This window comes from Phyllobates terribilis, unplaced genomic scaffold (assembly GCF_046119375.1).
Source record: "Phyllobates terribilis strain yellow unplaced genomic scaffold, ASM4611937v1 Scaffold_2__4_contigs__length_985480577, whole genome shotgun sequence".
Taxonomy (NCBI): Eukaryota; Metazoa; Chordata; class Amphibia; order Anura; family Dendrobatidae; genus Phyllobates; species Phyllobates terribilis.
This window is the reverse complement of record NW_027362762.1, coordinates 134,758,571-134,784,191: the sequence shown is the minus strand read 5'-3', so window position 1 is coordinate 134,784,191 and position 25,621 is coordinate 134,758,571. Positions and strand designations below refer to the sequence as shown.

General features: G+C 42.3%; 1 protein-coding gene across 5 annotated transcripts in view; it reads right to left on the bottom strand.

Annotated features, from left to right (window-relative positions):
- The window catches only part of CAB39L (calcium binding protein 39 like), a 105,867-nt gene that overhangs the window by 47,144 nt on the left and 33,102 nt on the right, over positions 1-25,621 (bottom strand). For 2 of the 5 annotated variants that reach the window (XM_073662705.1, XM_073662704.1), the window contains exon 1: positions 25,145-25,438. The exons of the other annotated variants lie outside the window; for them this stretch is intronic. The gene's annotated coding sequence lies outside the window, so the exon portion shown is untranslated. Of the gene's footprint in view, positions 1-25,144; positions 25,439-25,621 lie in introns of those variants that run through there. 5 annotated transcript variants of the gene reach the window in all.

Sequence of the window (25,621 nt, the reverse complement as noted above, 5' to 3'; positions counted from 1 at the left end):
TTGATCACAACATAACTTTTCAATCATGCAGTAATTTGACAACTATACATGTTGTAGGGATTCACTCACTCGTAGGCATTAGGTAACATTCACACAGACAATGCGGTTTTGGTCCAAACAGGTGCAGTTTTATTGCTTTCATAAAACTCCAAGGAATTCAAAAACCAAAAACAGCCCCTTCTAGGCACAAAGGTATCACAGCAAATAAACGGTTCATTTAGCAGGCACATCTTTGTTCGGGTGATCCCGAACAGATTACAGTCATTTCTCCTGGAGAAAACTTCATACACAGAAGAGGCATGATCCCACCAGTTGCGGTATCCCCTTCAGCCTGAGCTCCAACTGCTCCAAGAGCTAAAAGGAAGTATTCAACTCCGTACACAGTTCACACTGAAAAGGCTGTAACTTCCTCCCAGTTCTCTGCAGTTCCAACACACAGACTGCTCTGCTTTCCTAGCTGACCCATGCAGTCTCCATTCAGAGAGACTCTGCACGTCTCTCTCACAGCTACAGCTCACATTTTGGCAGGTCACTCACAAGCAGCACACTCGACTCTTCTCAACATTCAGCAGACTGACACACCTAGTGACCACAGGCCCTGGTTCATAGTCAAAATTGGGAAGTTGCATCTAATCAAGACCTGCAGTGCTAAAATTTAACCATGTCCTACCAGGTTTGCTACAATTTATATATTCACTATAGCTTCCCATGTATTATTGATGCCTGCAATGTTTTCATGTGATCACTGACTGCTCCAGTGTACTGCATCTTTCCTGGAGATGAAGGTAACCATATTATTTAGATAGCTGTTAACAGGCAGTTATCAGTCTGATTCTCTGGTACAAAGAATTAGCCATGTCCAAATTAAACATGCCTGATCGCTCTTTTGTCAGACATCTGCTGTTGAGTTGGCACATCCCTGTACACATACATAGGTGCCTGGTCCCAATTAAAGTGGCAAATTCAGATAATTTAAATTAATAATTTATGAGCACCATAAGATATTTCCAATGAGTAACATTTACATCTTCTAGCTTAGGTTTCCACCAGGGCTGTGGAGTCGGAGTCGTGGAGTCGGTGCTCATTTTGGTGGAGTCAGAGTCTGTATAAAATGGACCGACTCCGACTCCTAAAATATATAGTAAATTGGGTACAGTAGTTCAATGCAGAATGTGCTGAATATTTTTTCATAGGAATTTGGGAAAGTTTGAAATGTCCTATAAATGGCTGTTCTATTCCTGATCTAAGGCTACATTCACACACAGCGTTTTTGCTGCGTTTTTTGAGGATACGTTTTTCAGCTGCAAAAGCAGATCAGCTTTTCAAAAAACCGCATCACCTGAAAGGTTTTTGAAATCATAGAAAATGTTTTCAATAGCAAAAGCAGATTAGAAAAACGCCGCACAAACTGACATGCTCATTCTTTGTGAGGATCAGTTTTTGAGCCCAAAAACGGATCCTCACAAAACGATGTGTCTGAATGTCATAACTTGAAACCCATTGACTTTGCTGGGATGCCCAGAGTCACTGCATTTTACTGCAAAAAACGGATCCGCAAAAACACTGTGTGTGAATCATTGCCGTAGCCAGCGAGGGGCAGGGGGGGCAGCTGCCCCCCCTAGAGGCAGGGGCACGCACCTATAAAAACTCACTTGTATGCTGCAGTGCTTCCGTCCTGCACCGGCTCCAGACTGCAGGGGGCAATCTCCCCTTCTCTGTACTGTCTTCTGCTGTCTTCACCAGAGAGAGGAGGGGGAGGGGTGCCTGCCCTGCACAGGATCTGATTCCTGGGCCCCGAGCTGGAGAAAGTGAAAGTACTACTGCTCATCTCCGTCACAGGAAGGTAACTAATGCTAATATTGTAGGTGATTATTATGTGCTCTCTGTACAATGTGTGAACTATATGAGCAATATGTGCAATGTGCTATTTGCTGTCTGTAGCTGTCATCTGTCTATCACACTATCTATCCCTCCATGTATTCATCTATCTATCCATCCCTCTATCTATCCATCCATCTATCCTTTCATTTATCCCTCTATCTATCCATCCATCCCTCTATCTATCCATCCTTTCATCTATCCCTCCAGCTATCCATCTATATGGCTATCTATCATCTATCTATCCATATATTTATCCATCCATCCATCCCTGTATCTATCTATCTATCTCTCCATCGCTCTATTAATCTATCTATTCCTCCATCTATCCATCTATCTATCCATCCTTTCATTGATCCCTTCATCTATCCATCCATATGGCTATCTATCATTTATCTATCCATATATTTATCCATCCATCCATCCATCCCTGTATCTATCTCTCTCTCCATCCCTCTATTTACCTATCCATCCCTCTATTAATCTATTTATTCCTCCATCTATCCCACTATCTATCTATCCGTCTCTCCATGACTATCTATCCATCCATTTATCCATATCTGTCTATCAATATCTTATCTGTACCAAAAAGAATGAAGCTCTGACTGAGGTAGCAGTTAGGATGAGTGGCCTACAGGAGGACTGCCAGGAGCAAGAGGACTTGGGTCTTGACAGTGCTACTGCTGCCATATCTTCATCCTCATCAGATGAGGAGTTTGACTTTGACAAGTATTTGGATGACATGGAGCAGGCAAAGCGTTGCCGCAAGGAAAAAGATTTCACTCCGTCTTCTATAGCAAGCAGATTGACCATATTTCAGCAAAATGTTTCACTTGCTCTCAAAGAAATAGAAAAATTCAACCGTTCATCAAAATTGACTGTGCATGAGGCAATTCCTTTATACCCGGATATTGTTAGAGATGTTGCCCATGTGGTTACGGCTACACACAATATATATGTAATCGATATTACATAGTGTATTACATATTTACATTTTATTATAGTTTTTTGTGTTCTAAAATTGTATGCCAATAAATATGTTCTATCTAAATATCTTGATTATTGTATCATAAAAATGATTAAATGTCTGATGTTCACATTGTACTACAATACATTTTTCACTTAAATATAAGCAATATATGTGGGAGTCGGAGTCGTGGAGTCTGAGTCGGTGTAAGGGAAATTGAGGAGTCGGAGTCACAGGTTTGGCATACCGATTCTACAGCCCTGGTTTCCACACCGCTATGGACACAAATGCTGTTGTACAGGTCACGTTGTACACCCTCTACTATGCCTTTTCCTGTACTGCTCTTCAGTTGTCAGGTTATGCTGCATTTTTTCAAACCACTCAATGAGTGATTGGAATGTGTTTTGTCGTCTTCATGAAGATTTTTTGTGGTTTTGTCCAATGACTGATGGGGGAAAAAAATTATGTACTGTATTTATCGGCCTATAAGACGCACTCCCCCCCCCCCCCCCAAATTTGGGAGGAAAATGGGGGTGCATCTTAGGTCCAAATGTAGATAGTTGTCTACCTGATAGTTGCGGTGGTGGTGGAGCGGGATCGCAGGTCCCTCTGTTCCCTCCCTCCTTCAGGAACTCGGCAGTGGCGGCAGCAGAAGAGGTGAGATGCTGTGGGCTGGTGTCTGGCTGGGGGCCGGTGTGCGTGGCGATCTTCCTGAAGCTGTGATCTACAAGAAAATGGCCGACCGAGCTGGATCATGCGCAGACTTGTAGCTTGGGCGGCCATTTTCTGTAGATCACAGCTTCAGGAAGATTGCAGCGCACACCGGAAAGCCACACACGCAGTTCTGCCACGCCGGTCACTGGTCCGCAGCCAGACACTGGCCTCGGACCCCAGCCAGGCCTCGGCACGCAGACAGACGCCGGCCCCCATCCAGACACCGGCCCTCAGTCAGGCCCTGGCACGAAGCCAGACATCGGCCTCCATCCAGACACCAGCCCCCGACACTGGGCCCAGGGGCCCCAGCCAGGCCCCCCAGCCAGGCCCAGGGCCTCAGCCAGGCCTAAGGCCCCTACAGCCAGACACTGGGCCTCCGCCAGGCCCAAGGCCCCCACAGCCAGAAACTGGGCCTCAGCCATCTCACCACTTCTGCTGCAGCTACCAGGTTCCTGAGGGAGGGAACGGGGGGCTCTGTGATCCTGCTCCACCACAAAAGCAACTCCCCGCTGCTGGAGCACCGGTTTCCTGAAGGACCCTACCTCCTGTGACCCTCGCTCCACCGCCCCCCGGGTAAGATACCGTACCTATTCAGACTATAAGACGGACCCCAATCTTATAAAAAATATTTTTTTCCTATATTCCACCCCAAAATTTGAGGTGCGTCTTATGGTCCGGTGCGTCTTATAGTCCGAAAAATACGGTATATAGCACATATAAAAGTAACATTCGATTTCAATTCAGATCGTTCTGTGCGTGAAGAACATCATGTTAGCGGCAGCACATGTCCTGAGCAAGATGCTCTAAGAATGATGGTTTTTAAACTTAAAAATCATCTCACCAGACAAATGTGTGTTTTGCTCTCAGTAACACTTGTTCACGATTATCGGCTTTTCTAATTGGGCCTTGAAGGGAACTTGTCAGCTGATAATGCTGCCTACAGTATCAGCCACTGGTTGTGTGATCACAACCATATATGTATGTCTCTGAAATGCAGTGTCGTTTCAGAGAAAAATAGGCTTTCAATAGCAGCCAGAGACCGAGCTGCACTTTGCTCTAGTAGTACAGTCAGGTCCCAGGCAGATTCTCCCCCCCCCCCCCGCACTGACAATGACTGGCAAGCCTCTGCCTATACGCGCATGTAGGCAGAGGCTTGCCACTCACAGTCAGGGGGAAGAAGCAGCCGGGGACCCGCTTGTACGGCTAGTCAATTGTGCGGCTTGGTCCCCGGCGGCTATTAAAAGCATGTTTTTCTTTGAAACGCTGCAGTGTTTCTGAGACAAACATATATGGCTGTGATCACACAACCAGTGGCTGACCTATGCTGCCTACAGTTTGGGGTGCATGTATCAGCTCACAGGTTCCCTTTAAGAGACCATGTGTCTCTGCTAACCATGTCCTGGTCTGCATGGCAAAGCTAATGTCAGCTGTAAGAAATGTCAGTCTGTTTTCTGTGATCATGCTTAAAAGGGTTGTCCCAAGTTCAAATTGCAAAGTTCCTTGCAAAACAAGCACTTTGAAATGTCACATATTTTATTAAAAATAGAAGTTTCTTTTTATCAATTAACAAAATGCAAAGTGAGAACTCTAAATAAATATTTGGCAAGACCACCCTTTGTCTTCAAAACAGCAGCAAAGCATTAATTCTTCTAAGTACACTTGCGCACAGTTTTTAAAGGAACTCGACAGGGAGGTTGTTAAAAACATCTTGGAAAACTAACCACAGCTCTCCTGTTGTGGGCTTATGCAAATCTTACTGTCTCTCCCCAAACAGATTTGATGATGAAGAGATCAGGGCTCTGTAGGTGCCATATAATCATTTCCAGGACTCCTTGCTCTTCTTTACACTGAAGATAATTCTTAATAACATTGGCTGTACGTCTGGGGATTTGGCCTGCTGCAGAATAAATTTGGAGACAATCACATGCCTCTCTGATGGTTTATTGCACCTGCCTGCATTACTCAGCATTGAGGATACCATTATTTCTTTACCAAATCCCCTACTCCACTTGCTGAAATGCAGCTCCAAACTTGCAAGGAGCCTCCACCATGCTTTCCTCTTGCCTGCAGACACTCATTGTACCGCTCACCAGAACTTTGGCAAACAAAATGCCTTATGTTAAAGCCAAATATTTTTCATTTTCACTCATTAGTCCAGAACAGCTGCGGCAATTTTTCTGCACCCCAAACCCTATTTTTTATGTGGATAGTGGAGTCACTTGGTTGTTTCTATGCTGTTGACCTCAATTTTTTGATGAAGACCACTTCTGGCCAGACTTCTCCGAATAGTAGATGGATGTAGCTGGATGTTGCTGCCAGTTCTAAGCTGATGACATTGCTGGACATCTTCAGATTTCAAAGAGAATTAAACCCAATGTGCATTTCATCTGCTGCAATGTTTGCTTGGTAGACCACTGCGAGTATGGTCCTCAACGCTGCCCAATTTTTGCTGTGCTCAATGATGAGAAATGCAGGCAGATACTTATCCATTATGCAATGAACAATCAATGAGGCGTCTGATTGGCTCTAAATATATTCTGCAGTTGGTCAATGACCCCAAACATACAGCCAATGTAATGAAGAACCATCTTCAGTGTAAAGAAGAGCGTGGAGTCCAGGCAGTGATAATTTGGGACCATGTAAATTGGACATAGACATTAGAATTGTATCTACAAAGTTTGGGTATGGGAACCCACAGCTCTTTTATGTTTATTATTAGCATTATACCTATATCATAGGCAGCTGCCTAAAAGATGCAGCTCATATTCCTTATATTCTACATGTGAGCCAAGTCTAAGTACCGACAAGGGGGTAAATATTAGGGAAATATCCATCGCGGTTTCTGATCATTTCTGCCCTCTTCTCATCCATGTGATATGCAATAGATAAACATACAGTTACATATGGAGAGCAGAGACGGCAAAGCCTTCACATGAGCATTGTGCCTATAATACAGTCAGCCACACAGTGGAGCGCAATTATTCATCTGAAGAGCAAATTCTTCTCTAATGAAATCATCTGTATGCTTAATAAATAATGCCCAGCTAAATGGCGACATGGCAACAGAGAAAATACACGACACATTAAATGCAAACAGAGGATGTGATAATCACAGCTTGAGTTGGCAAACACAGCCCAAAACAATATGTCTGCCCAGCTCTCACCCTGGCATCGAGACACCATCATCAGATGCCTGGGTGCACAGAGCTTTTCACATCTGTGTTTATATATGGTGTTTCATTACCCAAACGTTTGTCGAATGATAAGCACAGTCATAAAAATGCAAAAGTAGTCTTTAGAGGCCAGACCACAAAACACATGGGTCTATCTGCTTTACATGTTTAGCCCCTTAAAGGGAATCCGTCAGCAGGTTTTTGCTATGTAATCCGAGGACAGCTTAATGTGGCAGCTGAGACACAGATTTCAGCAATGTGTCATTTATTAGGCTGTGTGCTGTTTCTATAGAATGAAGGTTTTATAACCAGGAGATTAATCGTTGCCCCCGTGAGCAGTTGTTCGATCACGTCCACTTCTGTGATAAGCAGATTGTTGTCAATAGACAACGTACATACAGAGCTGTGGTATGGGCAGAATTAGCTTTCTGGGCTCTCCTACATGCTACATCTAAGAATTCGGATTGTGTCACAGCTACTGCACACAGTAAACTAAGTGACACATCGCTAGAATCAGCATCTCTTTTCTACATTACAGTGCTCTCAGATGAGGTAGCAAAAATCTGCTGACAGATTCCCTTTAATGACCAAATCTGGAAAGGCCTTAATAACAAGTCATTTTTTTTTTCAGTTTTGCACATCCACATTAACATAGATGACCTGTCCATAGTTCATCAATATCAGATCGATTGGGGGTCCGAGTCATGGCACCCTGACTGAACAGATGTTTGCAGCATCAGTAGAGACTGGATGTAAACATATGGAATGGAACACCACCACTCCATCACACGGTCTTATTGACTGCTGCCGAAAACTGCAGATCTGCTCCTATTATTTTAATAGGCACATCGCCGCTCAGTGCACTACACCGCCACTCCGTTTACATCTGGCTACTGTAGGAGGTTATAACAGCTGATCTTCAGGCGCGCACCACTCCTCTGCTTCTCAACTTCCAATTTGCAGGGGGTGATGCACTCTTGAACATTGACAGTTTAGGCCAGAAGCATTGTCACACCTGCTGGTCTGAACCGAGCGCTCTCCCAGGCGGTTGTAGAGGCAGCTTTACCTCCGCAGCAGTGAGGTGTAGGTGGACTGAAGCCGGACAGATCCAGTGATGACGCCAACTTCAGAGCGGCGCCAGCAAGCTCCAAAACATAGAACTTGCTAACAATTAGCTTTCCTTCTTACAGAAGTAGCTGGCCACTCTGAGAGCGCAGGGTGGCTGGTAAGCTAGGCAATGAGCTGTACACTATAAAATTAAAAAAACACATTTTTAAAGCATTTTTACTTTGCAGCATTTTTTCTACACCTGCTTAAAATTTTTACAGTACTGCATATCAACATATAAGACAGTAACCGCTAAAAAACTTTAGAGCCCCAGAAGGTAGACCACCTTATGTAAAAATGTGTCATTTCAGTCATGGACAAAAGCTGGCCATGTCAGTACAATCACTGCAATTGTGAAGCCTCCGATGTGGTACCTCATTGAAACTTCCTTTTAACAGTCCTGCATTTGCCCCTGACAACCATTGCTCCACTTCAATGGAAACCCTGAGATGCAACATCACAGAAAGCCAGAAGAAACCAGAAAGGTGTGATCCCTTGACTGGTATTGGTGGGGCAAACGGGCTGCAGAAGAGTGAAAGTGGAGGCCAACCACTTTAATATCCTGCTAATCAGTCCCATCTTTGGGCAGTGACAGGATGAAGCCCTGACTCCCGGCACTAAACAATCGCTTGTCCTGCCATACATCGCACAGCAGGGAGGTTTCTGCTGTAGCCAGTTGTCTTACAGCTATACACTGTACAATGAGGAGCAGGAGGACAAGGCTGAACTTCTGAGACAAGCAGAGATGATTTCATGAAACAAACAAAAAGAAAAATAGGATCAAAGATGAGGAGGAATCTCTGAGATATTTAGTTTCCTTTTTTGCGTGCTTTTTATGCTTTACTGTTCACTTAGGTGCATAAACATAGCATCCATTGCAGCCACAGGAAATCACTGACATCTTGTTATGACAAGTCGACATTTTTCAGCTGCGGTGGACTGGATCAGTATGCTCAGATACTACAGGAAACAGAGATATTATATTCTAATGTTTTACTAATAATAGTTGTTCTCTTAAAGGCAATGTTAAAATTAAAATGCCACTGTCACGAATTTCTATAAGGCACATTATAAGAAATTACCTAGAATGTCTGAGTGTTACCGAAAGCTGCACTCAGTGAGCGAGGGCGAGTGCGGGGTGTATGACAGTCATATAAATTGGCAGCAACGTAGCCTGAAATGTGCTCACCTGTCTAGATCTTGAGGGACATTTCACACATTCAGACTTTGGGGTCTATTCCGGTTCCCTTTAAATATCGTGCCCTAGGCATTATTCATGTCCAGTCTATGCCAAATGTTCTCATAGACTGGAAAACAAAGCTCTCAGCATACCAATAGCATGATCTGCAAACTATGCTATTCTTGCTGCCCACAAAGGCTTCCAGTGTATGTCCGCCCGGCCTGATTAACAAATACGTATGCAGAAAGCAAGTACATAGGGCATCCTTGAGGGATTAGCACAATTTTGGCCATACATATTATATAGCTACCAGACAAATGCTCATTCATTCACAATGCATGCTCAGCTGATGGAGTTTTCAATTCATTGTCAAGACCATTGGGGATCCCAGAGGTCGGATGCCACCGTTCAATAGGGAATGGTAAATCCTACAAACATGCAGGGCAACACTGTAAGGCCAGGTTCACACCAGTGTATATTTCATGGCCCATATAAGGAAAGCAATGCCCGTACTGACCGCGTGTCTCGTGACCCAAACTTACAGCCTCAGACACATACAAGGCAGTAATATAACCTAAAGATGGAAATGCAAAAAAATACAAACATTTAAAGAACATTCCACTGATTTGGAAGACCCACTGCCAGACTGGGCACTGCAGACAGTATATGTATCATTATAAAACAGCTTAGGATGGGAATACCACTTTACTGCACTGCTGCAAAAGTTTAAAAAATTCTATTTATGGTCATATTTATAGATGTACAACCCCTGGCAAAAATTATGGAATCACCGAGCTCGAAGGATGTTCATTCAGTTGTTTAATATTGTTGAAAAAAAAGCAGATCACAGACATGGCACAAAACTAAAGTCATTTCAAATGGCAACTTTAGGGCTTTAAGACACACTAAAAGAAATTAAGATTAAAAATGTGGTACTCAGTAACAATAATTTTTTTCAGACCAAGCAGAGGGAAAAAATTATGGAATCACTCAATTCTGAGGAAAAAAATTATGGAATCACCCTGTAAATTTTCATTTCCAAAACTAACACCTGCATCAAATTAGATCTGCTCGTTAGTCTGCATCTAAAAAGGAGTGATCACACCTTGGAGAGCTGTTGCACCAAGTGGACTGACATGAATCATGGCTCCAACAGGAGAGATGTCAATTGAAACAAAGGAGAGGATTATCAAACTCTTAAAAGAAGGTAAATCATCACACAATGTTGCAAAAGATGTTGGTTGTTAACAGTCAGCTGTGTCTAAAATCTGGACCAAATACAAACAACATGGGAAGGTTGTTAAAGGCAAACATACTGGTAGACCAAGGAAGACATCAAAGAGTCAAGACCGGAAACTTAAAGCAATATGTCTCCAAAACAGGAAATGCACAACAAAACAAATGAACGAATGGGAGGAAACTGGAGTCAATGTCTGTGACCAAACTGTAAGAAACCGCCTAAAGGAAATGGGATTTACATACAGAAAAGCTAAACATAAGCCATCATTAACACCTACACAGAAAAAAACAAGGTTACAATGGGCTAAGGAAAAGCAATCGTGGACTGTGGATGACTGGATGAAAGTCATATTCAGTGATGAATCGCGAATCTGCATTGGGCAAGGTGATGATGCTAGAACTTTTGTTTGGTGCCGTTCCAATGAGATTTATAAAGATGACTGCATGAAGAGAACATGCAAATTTCCACAGACATTGATAATATGGGGCCGCATGTCAGGTAAAGGCACTGGGGAGATGGATGTCATTACATCTTCAATAAATGCCCAAGTTTACATTGATATTTTGGACAGTTTTCTTATCCCATCAATCATCAATTGAAAGTATGTTTGGGGATGATGACATTTTTTAAGATGATAATGCATCCTGCCATAGAGCAAAAACTGTGAAAACATTCCTTGAAAGAAGACACATAAGGTCAATGTCATGGCCTGCAAATAGTCCGGATCTCAATCCAATTGAAAATCTTTGGTGGAAGTTGAAGAAAATGGTCCATGACAAGGCTCCAACCTGCAAAGCTGATCTGGCAACAGCAATCAGAGAAAGTTGGAGCCAGGTTGATGAAGACTACTGTTTGTCACTCATTAAGTCCATGCATCAGAGACTGCAAGCTGTTATTAAAGCCAGAGGTGGTGCAACAAAATACTAGTGATGTATTGGAGTGTTCTTTTGTGTGTTTGTTTTTCATGATTCCATAATTTTTTCCTCAGAATTGAGTGATTCCATAATTTTTTCTCTCTGCTTGGTCTGAAAAAAATTACCCTTACTGAGTACCACATTTTTAATCTTGATTTCTTTTAGTGTTTCTTAAAGCCCTAAAGTTGCCATTTTAAATGACTTTAATGTTGTTGAAAAAAAGCAGATTACAGACATGGCACAAAACTAAACAACTGAATGAACATCCTCCCGAGCCCGGAGATTTCATAATTTTTGCCAGGGGTTGTATATGCTTATAGTCACATACAGTACCTGGATAAATGCCCAAATATTTGTCCAGATAACAACATACGTTGCCCATACAAATAGTTCACTTAGTGACTATTAAGTAGTAACAATGCCGTGCCGATGTTGCACCTACCATGTGCAGGAGAGTTTTGCTGCTCTGTGGTCTGTAAACAGTTCATTAGTAATGTCTCACTGATATTACTAGTTGCACTATGAAGACATTATAAAGTTCTGTTGTCATCTCCAGGATTAAGCAGTGTAGGAGAAGTAACCCCCAGCACAGTGCGAGAAATCCTGCAACAAAGCCTGAAGGCTCCACAAATGCCTAAATTAATATAATTATTTTCCCAGCCAACTGTGCTTGGAATATTTATATGAGATACTGGATATTGTCGCCGGATAACATTGAATAACACGATTATTTCCCAGTTCATCTCTCCTTTCACTTCTACGAGTGCCAAGTAGGGAGTGTATGCACTGATAACACAACTGTAGTTTTAGTCCATAGTCCTTGAATGCGAAAAGATGCAATTTACAACTTCCTCATGAATAGGAGAAAACAATCACAATAAATCATAGTGAAAAGCCGTGGATAAAATCCTGAATCAAGAAAATACAAAACAAGGCCAAAGCACGGTATTATTCAGACAACGCAGTTTTAATAAGTTTGAGCCAGAAGGTGTTTCGTTTCCAGCCTAAAGGATACTTAGACCTCATTGGTTCCACTGGTACTGGAAACAAAAAAGGAGAGTGATCCGATGGGGCATATTCAATATTTGTTAAAAATGGGGCCATAAGGGAATTACAAAGGATCAAATCAATTTGTGACAGAGATTAATATATTGAGGAGGCACAGGAGAAAGCCCTTAGGTCAGGGGCTCTTTTCCTCCAGATATCTATCCAGCCCAGCTCATTCATAAGGCGGCCAAAAGAAGATAAATTGTTATCTCCCGCCGGGTACTTATCCTTGAAAGGGTTGCAGACATTGTCATAGTCACCCATAAGTATGAGTGGTATACAGTGGGTGCGTTAAGTATTCAGACCCCTTTAGATTTTTCACTCTTTCTTTCATTGCAGTCATTTGGTAAATTCTAAAAAGTTCATTTTTTTCTCATTAATGTACACTCTGCACCCCATGTTGACTGAAAAAACAGATGTAGAAATTTTTGCAAATTTATTAAAAAGAAAAACTGAAATATCACATGGTCATAAGTATTCAGACCCTTTGCTCAGTATTGAGCAGAAGCACCCTTTTGAGCTAGTACATCCATGAGTCTTGTTGGGAATGATGTAACAAGTTTTTCACACCTGGATTTGGGGATCCTCTGCCATTCTTCCTTGCAGATCCTCTCCAGTTCCGTCAGGTTGGATGGTGAATGTTGGTGGACAGCCATTTTCAGGTCTCTCCAGAGATGTTCAATTAGGTTTAGGTCAGGGCTCTGGCTGGGCCAGTCAAGAATGGTCACAGAGTTGTTCTGAAGCCACTCCTTTGTTATTTTAGCTGTGTGTTTAGGGTCATTGTCTTGTTGGAAGGTGAACCTTCGGCCAAGTCTGAGGTCCAGCACTCTGGAAGAGGTTTTCATCCAGGATATCTCTGTACTTGGTAGCATTCATGTTCCTTCAATTGCAACCAGTTGTCCTATCCCTGGAGCTGAAAAAAAACAACCCATAACATGATGCTGTCACCACGTTTCACTGTTGGGATTGTATTGGGCAGGTGATGAGCAGTGCCTGGTTTTCTCCACACATACCGCTTAGAATTAGCTCCAAAAAGTTTTATCTTTGTCTCATGAGACCAGGGAATCTTATTTCTCATATTCTGGGAGTCCTTCATGTGTTTATGAGCAAACTCTATGCGGGCTTTCATATGTCTTGCACTGAGGAGAGGCTTCTGTCGGGCCACTCTGCCATAAAGGCCCGACTGGTGGAGGGCTGCAGTGATAGTTGACTTTGTGGAACTTTCTCCCACCTCTCTACTGCATCTCTGGAGCTCAGCCGCAGTGATCTTTGGGTTCTTCTTTACCTCTCTCACCAAGACTCTTCTCCCAAAATTGCTCAGTTTGGCTGGACAGGCAGGTCTAGGAAGACTTCTGGTGGTCCCAAACTTCTCCCATTTAAGGATTATGGAGGCCATTGTGCTCTTAGGAACCTTGAGTACTGCAGAAGTTGTTTTGTAACCTTGGCCAGATCTGTGCCCTGTCACAATTCTGTCTCTGAGCTCCTTCGGCAGTTCCTTTGAGCTCATGATTCTCATTTGGTCTGACATGCACTGTGAGCGGTGAGGTCTTATATAGACAGGTGTGTGCCTTTCCAAATCAAGTCCTATCAGTTTAATTAAACACAGCTGGACTCCAATGAAGGAGTAGAACCATCTCAAGGAGGATCACAAGGAAATGGACAGCATGTGACTTAAATATGAGTGTCTGAGGAAAGGGTCTGAATACTTATGACCATGTGATATTTCAGTTTTTATATTTTAATAAATTTGCAAAAAATTTTACATTTCTGTTTTTTTTTCAGTCAAGATGGGGTGCAGAGTGTACTTTAATTAGAAATAAAAAATGAACTTTTTAGAATTTACCAAATGACTGCAATGAAACAAAGTGAAAAATTTAAAGGGGCCTGAATACTTTCCGTACCCACTGTATCTGGCCAATTTGCAAGTTTTACAAGGATTTGTTTTAGCGGGATATTTGAATAAGGGGAAGAATATACATGTACACTTAACCCCCACAAACCTGCAATCGCCATCTCTAGAAGAGTCTGTGCATTTAAAGGGAATATTTTTATGCAAGAAAAGACTAAGTCATGAGGCATAATTAGAATACACAGAATGTACACTATATCCCATCCAAGACCTGTGTAGTAAATTGAAGGATTCTCTGGTGATATGCATTTCCTACAGCCCTATAATTGCAGGGTTACGTTTCTGAAGATATTAAAATATCTTTTGGAACTATCTTTTAAGCTATCGATATTACATGACAAGAATTTTACTGTTAGATCCATTTTCTCATATTAGAGATCATTATCAGAATTCTAGACAATACTGCAAATAGCAGGGTAAGTTCCTTTACAATAAACCTAAAACTACTACCTGTGTACACCAAGAGAACCCCTCCCCTATTCCCACCCCAAGAACAACACTCTCCCTTCCCAAACTGACGTAAACCTGAACTTACTCATAAGGGATGGGGTACCAGAACATATAGTACCATCTGTTATGCTCTCTTAGTCTATGTGCCCATGACGCGGAAATGCTCTGGATTTTTTCCTGAGCGTTTCTGCATCTCCCTGGCAGAAAAAACACATGCGGATTGTACATGCGGATTGTACATGTGTTTTCCTGCCAGGGACATGCGGATGTCAAGCGTTCTTCACATGCATTTCCGCATGCGGATTGACAAGCGCTTTCCAGGCGATTTTAGCATCACTTGGAAAGTGCTTGACAACTTGGTCACACTATATAAATCCATGCAAACGACATGGATTTATATAGTGTGACCGTAAAGAATGGTAAAAAATAATAATAAAAAAATCTATACTTACCTTCTGATGGCCCCTGGAGTCTTGATTCGATGCGTCTCGGCTTGCTGGCAGCTTGCGTTGCACTGAAGGACCTACCGTCACATGACTAAATGACATCAGCGCAGGTCCTTCAGTCCACCCCGATCTGCCAGCAAGCGAAGACAAGCACACCGCGGGCCATCAGAAGGTAAATATAATATTTATTTTTTATTTTATTCTTTTTTTTTTTTTTTCACAGGTTCTATGGTACCCGTGTCCGGAGGAGAGTCTCCTCTCCTCCAGACCCGGGTACCATCCGCACATTGAAACGCATGGTATGCGCATCTACATATGCAGTGATGCGGAATCCAAGCGTTCCAATGCAAGTCAATGGCGGCGAAAACGCAGCACTTCCGCAAAATAATTGGTAGTGCTGCGTTTTTTTCCGCAATGATCATCCGCAGCGAAAATTTCCGCAGCATGTGCACAGCACATACGGATTATCATTGGGGAACATGGCAGGCCTTCTACCAAGAGTTTTTTTAAGCGTTTCTGCAGCGGAATTGCCGCTGCAAAAACGCTTAAAAAACGCATCGTGGGCACACAGCCTTACTGTAAGGTAGTGCACATTTCCCAAGTACTGGTGTTTCCAAAATAGAGCTCGCACATTATTACAGAGAAGAGTACAAAAACTGCACAGAAATTGAACCGCATATCTAGTACAGAAATTTCTAACTAGCAAAGAAAGACTGAGACCATCCGCAACCTCATCAGGAGCATGCCCAGGCGTTGTAGGGAGGTCATACAGGCACGTTGAGGCCACACACAATACTGAGCCTCATTTTGACTTGTTTTAAGGACATTACATCAAAGTTGGATCAGCCTGTAGTGTGTTTTTCCACTTTAATTTTGGGGGTAACTCCAAATCCAGGCCTCCATTGGTTAATAAATTTGATTTCCATTGATGATTTTTGTATGATTTTGATGTCAGCACATTCAGCTTTGTACAGAACAAAGTATTCAATGAGAATATTTCATTCATTCAGATCTAGGATGTGTTATTTGAGTGGTCCCTTTATTTTTTTGAGCAGTGTATTACGGGGGTAAGCAGCTGTGCTAAAATGGCACCAAAACTTCATCCCAGGGGGAAAAGTGGAGAGTGACCACCACACACTCAACGTTGCCTTCCACAGCCGAGATAGACGAGAATCATTTCCTCAGCAGCAATCTGTAATCTCCTGCTCCCATAGGCAGACCTCTTCACCAGACCGACACTTCATTGGTTGCAGTAGCAAGAATATGACGGAGCTAGGACCCAGTGGTGTCTCCCCTAACCGGCAGATTCTCCGGTCTCGTGACAAATTTCCAGACTTCGCAGCCAAGCCGCAGAGCCCGGAAGGTTCGGAACAGCTTTATTCTCGGTGGATCAGGTGAGTATTGCGAAGTGCCCGCACAACGGCCCCTCTTCACCTCATGCTGCGCCAAGTCACATCTCTAAGATGGCAGTTGTCCTCCCAGCAGCCGTGCGGCAGGCAGAAAGCCCCCAGGAGATGTTGGATCTTTCTTCACCTCCAGCAATTCTCTGTACCACAGGATCTCCTGACCCTGAGGCGATTTTCCACCAATGAGGAGTCCAATTAAAGCAGGATTTCTGGCAGATTTTAGCCAGGATTATAGGAGCTCTGCTCTGGTGCGACCTCTCGGCTCACAAGCATAACCATGCCCTCCCAAACCTTAGACAGGTCAAAAGAGATGTTACTAAAAAAGAGATCAAAGCAGGAGGAGCAAACATAGTAGTAATGTAACAGATGTGTTGTGCTTTCTCCGCCCATGAGGAGCGGTCCGCGCTTTTGTCAGAGGTAGATGGATCTTAATGCTGTCTGTAATTTGATTCCCTGGAAGTACTTAGCTTCTAAATGCACACAGGCACCTCTGGGTGTCAGAAAAAAATTTCCAGGAATTTTTTGTCCATTTCTCTGTAAACGTAAGTGCTCATAAGGAACCACGACTTAATACATCTGTTAATCTGAACATCCACAAATATCCGTATCTGCCTCTCTTCTGCTGAATAGTTTCATTGCCTTTGGCTCTTTTGGCTCAATATGTAGTTGGCAGATTAGTAATCATGCTGATATAACCCAACATGGGAATCTGGGAGCACTAAGCAGCTCTACATTCAAGCTTCTAAGCAATAAATATCACAATTTACCTGATTTGCCTATACATAAGCTCAGCACAACATTATAAAGACCCGTAAGGTAAAGATAGAACATTCACCCTTTCTGATCTGAGGAGTATTCAGTTTTCCTTGGTCAGATGTTTTTGAATTACTAATTGATCCTGTTTTAAAAGGCCCAAACTAAAAGTATATACTAAGCACATAGTCTTGTAGGGTATATATATGCCCTATAAAAGAGGCACCGGTGGTCCTAATTGCTACACCGTTCTGCAAAACCTAAAGTTTAATAAAAATAAAAAAAACTATTTAAGGTGCTTGGTGCGCCTGTGGGGTGGCAAAGAGTTTCAGTTCCACATTAACCCTCCCCCCCCCCCCACACACACACACGCACGTGATTGACAGCAGCGGCTTGCCTGGAGCGAGCACTGTCTGCTGCGAAGGCTCAGGCAGATCAGCAGTGTCAATCATCAATGGGGAAGGGCCATGCAAAAACATGGGAGAAAGTGCACTGAGCTTCTTGGCCGCACCAAGGATTCACCTAGCACCCCAATTTAAGGCAATTATGTTCTTCACAACTATGTGCTAGTGCAGTGGAAACATTTAGTCCATATATATATTATATACATGTTTCTTCACAAACCTTACTATAACATTTCTCTTTTGAAAATCCATCCCTCACCTCTCCGTCACGGTGGTTAAGTAGTCATCCTACCCCAGAAAAGGGCACAAGACTTTTATTTTGCTCACATATGAGAACCCCAGAGACTATGTAGAACAAGTATGACTTGTGAGCATGATGAGGGTTACATTACCGAAGAACTTCAGGGACAGGGAATCTGAAGGGACATGTGTTCATTTACTAGTTCGGACAAGAGGGACATTTTTAGGGGAAACACTGAGTGGTTCCAAGTGAGTGGTTTCTTGTTCTAAATGTAATGCACCTGGGAAAACTCCACAACATATAGCATTACATGAACTCCATTCATTAGAGCTAGGACGGCTATCATGTGGCTCATAACTACAGCATCTCTATGTCTAGGAACAGACGAACATAGATCATCAATGAATGCAGAGTTATGACCCTAATACAGCTTTATAATCTTGATATCAGTAAGCTCCCCTTAGTGGTGGCAGTGGATAGTCAGAATTTTAAATGGGGTTTCAGAGATTTTACAAAAACGTGCCTAAAAGTAGGTAATGTTCTAAAATAAAGAACTAGCCCTTACTTACTCATTGAAGACCCCTTTGAATCAGGGCTGTGGAGTCTGAGTCCCTTTTGGTGGAGTCAGAATAAAATGGACCGTTTGACTCCTCAAATATATAATAAATTGGGTACAGAAGTACAATGCAGGATGTGCTGTAAATGTTTTCATAAGAATTTGGGAAAGTTATGAAATGTCCTATAAATGTCTGTCCTGTTTCTGGTCTAAGGATCTCAGCTTTTAGTTGAGATGAATCTGTGCTGCACTTTATGTACTTGCTCAGTAGTGAGTCAGGGCTGTGGAGTCGGAGTCATGGAAGTGTCGGAGTCGTGGAGTCCAAGTCGGTGGTTTGGCTTTCCGACTCAACTCATACTACTATGATATCATCCCGACCATTATTCATGTGACCATTGCAGCCATCAATCACACAATGCACTGGTCATGTAAATAATGTATGTTATGTTATCACTTAAAAGGGTTGTCAAGGATTATAAAAACATTTCTGCTTGCTTTCAGAAACAGCGCCACCCTTACCATGGGTTGTGTGTGGCATTGCAGCTCAGCTTCATTCACTTCAAGGAGGCCGTTTTGCATTACCAAACACAACCAATAGTCAGGGACAGCACAGTTTCTTAAAGAAACCAACCATGTGCTTATAATTTTGAACAACCACTTTATGGACCAGTGGGGACTTCTGGGGGAACGCAATTTTAAACAGAGGGTTATTAGTGTTTTTTCTTTATAGATTTTTTTTTTTCCATCATTCCTAACATTTGTAAAACCTTTAAAACTTCCTTTAATAATTCAGCTAAAGTGCTGGTCCCAAGATTTGAATTCTAGCCTAGAGTACACAGGATAACTTCCTGATAGCTGGGGGTCCAACCGATCACGACGGGCCTAGTTGGATGGAGTGAATGTTGAGCATGCACACATCTGCTACATTCATGGCCCATGGGATTACCAGGGATAGCTGGGTGAAGTGCTCAACCATCTCTGGCAGCACCATTGATAATGAATGGAGCGGATGTGTGCTTGCTCAACCTCTGTCCTATTCAGACTCTTGTGATTGGGTGGACTCCAGTGATCAAGAAGTTCCCTCTATGGATAAGGAATAACTTCCTGATCACTGGAGTCTGATTGATCACGAGCAGCCTGCCTGAATGGAGCGGAGGTTGAGCATACACACATCTGCTCCATTCATTGTCAATGGGACTCCCAGATATAGCAGAGCGAAGTGCTCGGATATCCTCGGCAATCCCAAAGAAGATGAAAGTAGTGGAGGTGCACATGCTCAACCTCCACTCCACACAGAAGGGATTCTTTACAGCCCCTCAGTGGGGTCACAGAGACCAGGACCCCCAGCGATCAGGAAGTTATCCCCTATAGTACTTTAAACTCAATAGTCTAGGCATGATACTGTGATGTCAGTGAGTGGTAGGAAGGGGAAGCAGCAAGTGACATCAGGAAGATAGAAGGCTTTGTTCCCCTGATAAGCTTTTGGTGAGTTTTTGACCATCTCTGCACCCATTAAGGAAAATAGGTTACTTGCATTTTTTCAAAAATACGCAGAAACTCATTGTGTGAACGTAGCCTAACACAACCTGCTACTGTCGAGTAATCTTTTTTGGAGGTGTTATACTTTCATGCAAAACTGCATAAAGATGCCCAACACTTGAATGCATGGACGGCATTTTCAAAATATGCTATATGGGACTTAAATGGGATTTTTATTTTACAACTACGGGTTTTATTTGTGGAGGTTAAAAGTGTAAAAATTGACCTGAGTGAAAGGGTTTAAATCAACACAGATTTTTCTTTTGACCCATATAATCTAATATGCTTCCTCCAATTTCCTCGCTTTGAAGCAAGAAGTAACAAGACGTACTTCTCTGCTGGTGTGAAAAGGAGTGGGAAGGGGCACAGGAGATCGTGTGTGAAATGGTAATTGCTCTTCATAGTACGGTGTGAGCACCACAAGAACATCAAACTATTCACATGTGTCTAACAGATATGGAGCTCCGCTATAGCAGACAACATACCAAAAAATAGAATCACTTGTCCAAAATAGAAAAAATGACAGAAATATTCACAGATATTAAAAAGGACGTGTCGCTTGCCATAAATATGATTTTTTTACCTGGTGTAAATAGCGCTGTTCTCCTGAACCTGGCGTAGTTCTTCCTTTGTTCCTGTTCCTCTCCATTCCTGAGATATTACCTCCTCTTCCTTGTATGCAAATCAAGTCTTATTATCCAAGTGGGTGCAGTTCTCAACTCTTCTCTATGTATGTCTTCTTGAGAACTACGCCCATTTGGCCAAAAAGGCAATCTATATACAGAAAAGAGTGGGTCATATCTCATGGATGGAGAGGCACAGAAACAAAAGAAGAACAATGGCAGGTTCAAGAAAGCAGCGCCATTTACACCAGGTGTTAAAAATTACATATGACCGGTCAACTTTAACATTACAACAACTGCGCTGGGGAGAATTGTTAGATAGGTGTGGTGTCCCAATGTACCCAGTTGTATAGAGTGGCTTTCTGGGTGCCATAGGCTTAAAGCTGAGCGGCAGGACTGGCTATAGTTCACTGAACTGCCGGCTGGCCAGGAGCGCAGCAGGCCAAGGGAAAACCTGGGCATAGAATAAGGCCACACTGACACTGAAGCCATTCACTCTCGTTTTCATGCTACGTTTTTGCAGCAGATTTTTCAAGGGTAAAAAATGCCGGACTTTATCATATCAGCAAAGGGAATGAGATTTCTGAGATCTCATGCACTTTCTGCTTATTTATTCCTTGCAGATTTGAGCCATCAAAGCGTTTTTTTTCCAAGTCTGCAGCATGCCAATTCTTCAGCGTTTTTCACACATTCTAATGAATGGGAAAAAAGTGCAAGTCAAAACTCAATCAAAAACACACAGCTTTTACATAGCGGTTTTCCTGCAAACACTGTTTTTTGGTGCAGAAAAACCTGCACATATCCAAAGGACTGATTCTTACTGTACAAATATAAAAACAAATCCTACATTTTTTTTTCTTGGCAGGTGCCCCTGTAATGGAAAAATGAACGCTACTACAATTATAATAAAGTCATACTGATGCCAAACATATGACAGAAGGAAAAACTATTGAAATTTATGGGAACAACTTTGATATGTTTCTGTTATAATAAAATACTTTACATAGAGGCCAGACATGGTGAAATTATTTTACAAATATTGCAACTTTATAGCTAAAGTATTTATTTTGCATAAATGTCTAAAAGATGAGAGTCCCACCTCTAGGACCTGCACCTACAGCTCTGGCAAAAATTAAGAGACCACTGCAAAATTTTCAGTTTCTCTGATTTTTCTCTTTATAGGTATATTTTTGAGTAAAATGTACAGTACAGACCAAAAGTTTGGACACACCTTCTCATTTAAAAAGATTTTTCTGTGTTTTCATGACTATGAAAATTGTACATTCACACTAAAGGCATCAAAACTATGAATTAACACATGTGGAATTATATACTTAACAAAAAAGTGTGAAACAACTGAAAATATATCTTATATTCTAGGTTCTTCAAAGTAGCCACCTTTTGCTTTGATGACTGCTTTGCACACTCTTGGCATTCTCTTGATGAGCTTCAAGAGGTAGTCACCGGAAATGGTCTTCCAACAATCTTGAAGGAGTTCCCAGAGATGCTTAGCACTTGTTGGCCCTTTTGCCTTCACTCTGCGGTCCAGCTCACCCCAAACCATCTCGATTGGGTTCAGGTCTGGTGACTGTGGAGGCCAGGTCATCTGGCGTAGCACCCCATCACTCTCTTTCTTGGTCAAATAGCCCTTACACAGCCTGGAGGTGTGTTTGGGGGTCATTGTCCTGTTGAAAAATAAATGATGGTCCAACTAAATGCAAACCGGATGGAATAGCATGCCGCTGCAAGATGCTGTGGTAGCCATGATGGTTCAGTATGCCTTCAATTTTGAATAAATCCCCAACAGTGTCACCAGCAAAGCACCCCCACACCATTGCACCTCCTCCTCCATGCTTCACGGTGGGAACCAGGCATGTAGAGTCCATCCGTTCACCTTTTCTGCGTCGCACAAAGACACAGTGGTTGGAACCAAAGATCTCAGATTTGGACTCATCAGACCAAAGCACAGATTTCCACTGGTCTAATGTCCATTCCTTGTGTTCTTTAGCCCAAACAAGTCTCTTCTGCTTGTTGCCTGTCCTTAGCAGTGGTTTCCTAGCAGCTATTTTACCATGAAGGCCTGCTGCACAAAGTCTCCTCTTAACAGTTGTTGAAGAGATGTGTCTGCTGCTAGAACTCTGTGTGGCATTGACCTGGTCTCTAATCTGAGCTGCGATTTCTGAGGCTGGTGACTTGAAAAAAACTTATCCTCAGAAGCAGAGGTGACTCTTGGTCTTCCTTTCCTGGGGCGGTCCTCATGTGAGCCAGTTTCTTTGTAGCGCTTGATGGTTTTTGCAACTGCACTTGGGGACACTTTCAAAGTTTTCCCAAGTTTTTGCACTGACTGACCTTCATTTCTTAAAGTAATGATGGCCACTCGTTTTTCTTGCCATAATACAAATTCTAACAGTCTATTCAGTAGGACTATCAGCTGTGTATCCACCAGACTTCTGCACAACACAACCCCATTTATAAGGCAAGAAATACCACTTATTAAACCTGACAGGGCACACCTGTGAAGTGAAAACCATTTCCGGTGACTACCTCAAGAAGCTCATCAAGAGAATGCCAAGAGTGTGCAAAGCAGTCATCAAAGCAAAAGGTGGCTACTCTGAAGAACCTAGAATATAAGACATATTTTCAGTTGTTTCCCACTTTTTTGTTAAGTATATAATTCCACATGTGTTAATTCATAGTTTTGATGCCTTCAGTGTGAATGTACAATTTTCATAGTCATGAAAATACAGAAAAATCTTTAAATGAGAAGGTGTGTCCAAACTTTTGGTCTGTACTGTACATTGTTGTTTTAGTCTATAAACTACTGGCAACATGTCTCCGAAATTCAAAGCTAAAAATTTTGTAAAAATACTAAAAAAGAAACAGTGCTTTCAGACCTCAAATTACTCATGTTTTAACTGCGAAATCAATATTTGGCAATATTTGGTGGACTAACCATGATTTTTAATCACAGCTTTCATGCGTCTTGGCTGCTTTCCACCAGTTTTTCCATGCTTTTCAATAGAAAACTGTTCAGTGGTCTCTTAATTTTTGCCAGAGCTGTATATGGAGAATGAGGTCCTGCACCCTGCAAAGAATGATTTCTATGGGATTTGAGCACTGTGGGTATAACTAATAAAGGCAATAAGCGCCTTCAATTAGTCACGCAACATTTGTGACAGTCATTCTCTCTTTTTGTGCACCACCCTCTGTGGACCACTATTATGATACCATCTTGATTCAACATCAAGTTGTTCATATTGAGGATACATGAACATGAAATGGAAAAAATATTACCATATCGGCTCCAAACTGAATAGTTGCCCAGTGTCCTGGATTTCCAGAGCCTCGAGGGCCGAAAAAGGGTGTGGTATCTGTAAATGATGGGTGGCATGGGGGGTTCCAAGGAGGAACAGGGCCGGGACTTAAATTTCCCAAAAAAACGTTGGCAAAAGTGGGGATCAACCGAGTGTGCTCAGAAGTGGCCATAAAACATTTAGCACTTATCTTATGGAGAAGTGATTTTTGTTAGTGTGAAAAACCATTTAACAAAAACTAAAACTAGCAAACATTTCTAAGATGTCAGAATGGTGAAGTCAGTGGGTTCTAAACATCCTAAACATGTTATAACAATCTACTTGTTCATGTATAAGGTAAGAGCAAATTCTAATGCATACAAAGATTAAAAGGGAATCTGTCAGTAGGATCAACCCTTCTAAACAGTCTATATGGGCATGTAGGTCATAGGAAGCTGAATAAAATGATACCTTGATATCTGCGATCTGATGTCTTTTCCAGAGAAATCCACGTTTTTCTTACATGTACATGAGCTGATAAGATCAATGGGCCGGACACTGATCTCCCCGAGAAGCTGTCTACAGAGATTATTTTATATGAAAGAGGGAGTTACCAGTGTGAGACATGTAGTTCCGGAGAGCAGCTATTACATGTCTCACAATGGTAACTCCCCCTTTCATCTAAAATAATCTCTGTAGGCAGATTCTCAGTGAGATCAGTGTCTGGACCATAGATCTTAACTGCTCATTTGAATATTAAGTAAAAACTTGGATTTCCCAGGAATAAAACACTGGATCACAGATATTAAGGTAACATTTTATTCAGCTTCCTACCACCCATGTGCCAATACACATGGCTTATGTAGGTTGATCTCACTGACAGAATCACTTTAATGGCTTCCTAAGAACTTGGTTCAAATGTGTGTGTCGAACACAATAATGCTGTGAGTGACGAGAACCTCTGTACTGCGCTGTGGACTAAATTGGAGCTTCATTAATAACATGAGGCATTCAATCGTATAACTTATATAATATCACTATGATACAAATAAGCCATCATCACGGAGTAGATTCAGCTATATAGCCCCTGATCATAGAGGGTATGGAGAGCACAAGAAGCAGCCATGACTAGTCCTTGTCACGCTGCTGTTCACGTTCTATCACTGCGAAAATACTTTAAATATCTGGTTGCATAGCACACAGTACCTGTAAATGTCAGGAAATATTTACTAAGATATATTCGCAGCACTTCACACATGCTATATTCTAGCACAACACATGGCTTATACATAAGCAGTACTTACTGAGAAACCTCCAGGACAGTGCAGTCAGAGGGACACTTTATAGAGCAGCGATCAGACAGATTACATAGTCTCTATCCTGGTAATGTAAGAGCAGCAGGCATCCCCTGCACCTAATCGATGGCTTGCAGCAGTAAATTTCCACTCCAGGCTCCCAGTGCTCAGAGTCTCTCTTGTTGCATCGGATATAGGCGGTGCTGCTTCTGGTTGAACCAGCTCTCTGCTGAACTTAGCAGCTCATCACAGGAATGTGTGCAAGACAAAAGACAAAATAAGGCTTCTGCCAAAAGAATCCTATGAGGTTAAAGTCCCCGTCAGCACGCAGAGCGCTCCAGAAGTGTCCGCCTTACTGGCTACAGATCACCTCTCCTGGGAATGAATACCTAACATACTGAAGCCATTATATAAGGGAGGATGAGCAATACCTGAACACCACCGCCCCACTTATTTGCAGCATTTCTACTTCTCTCTTGCTGTGAA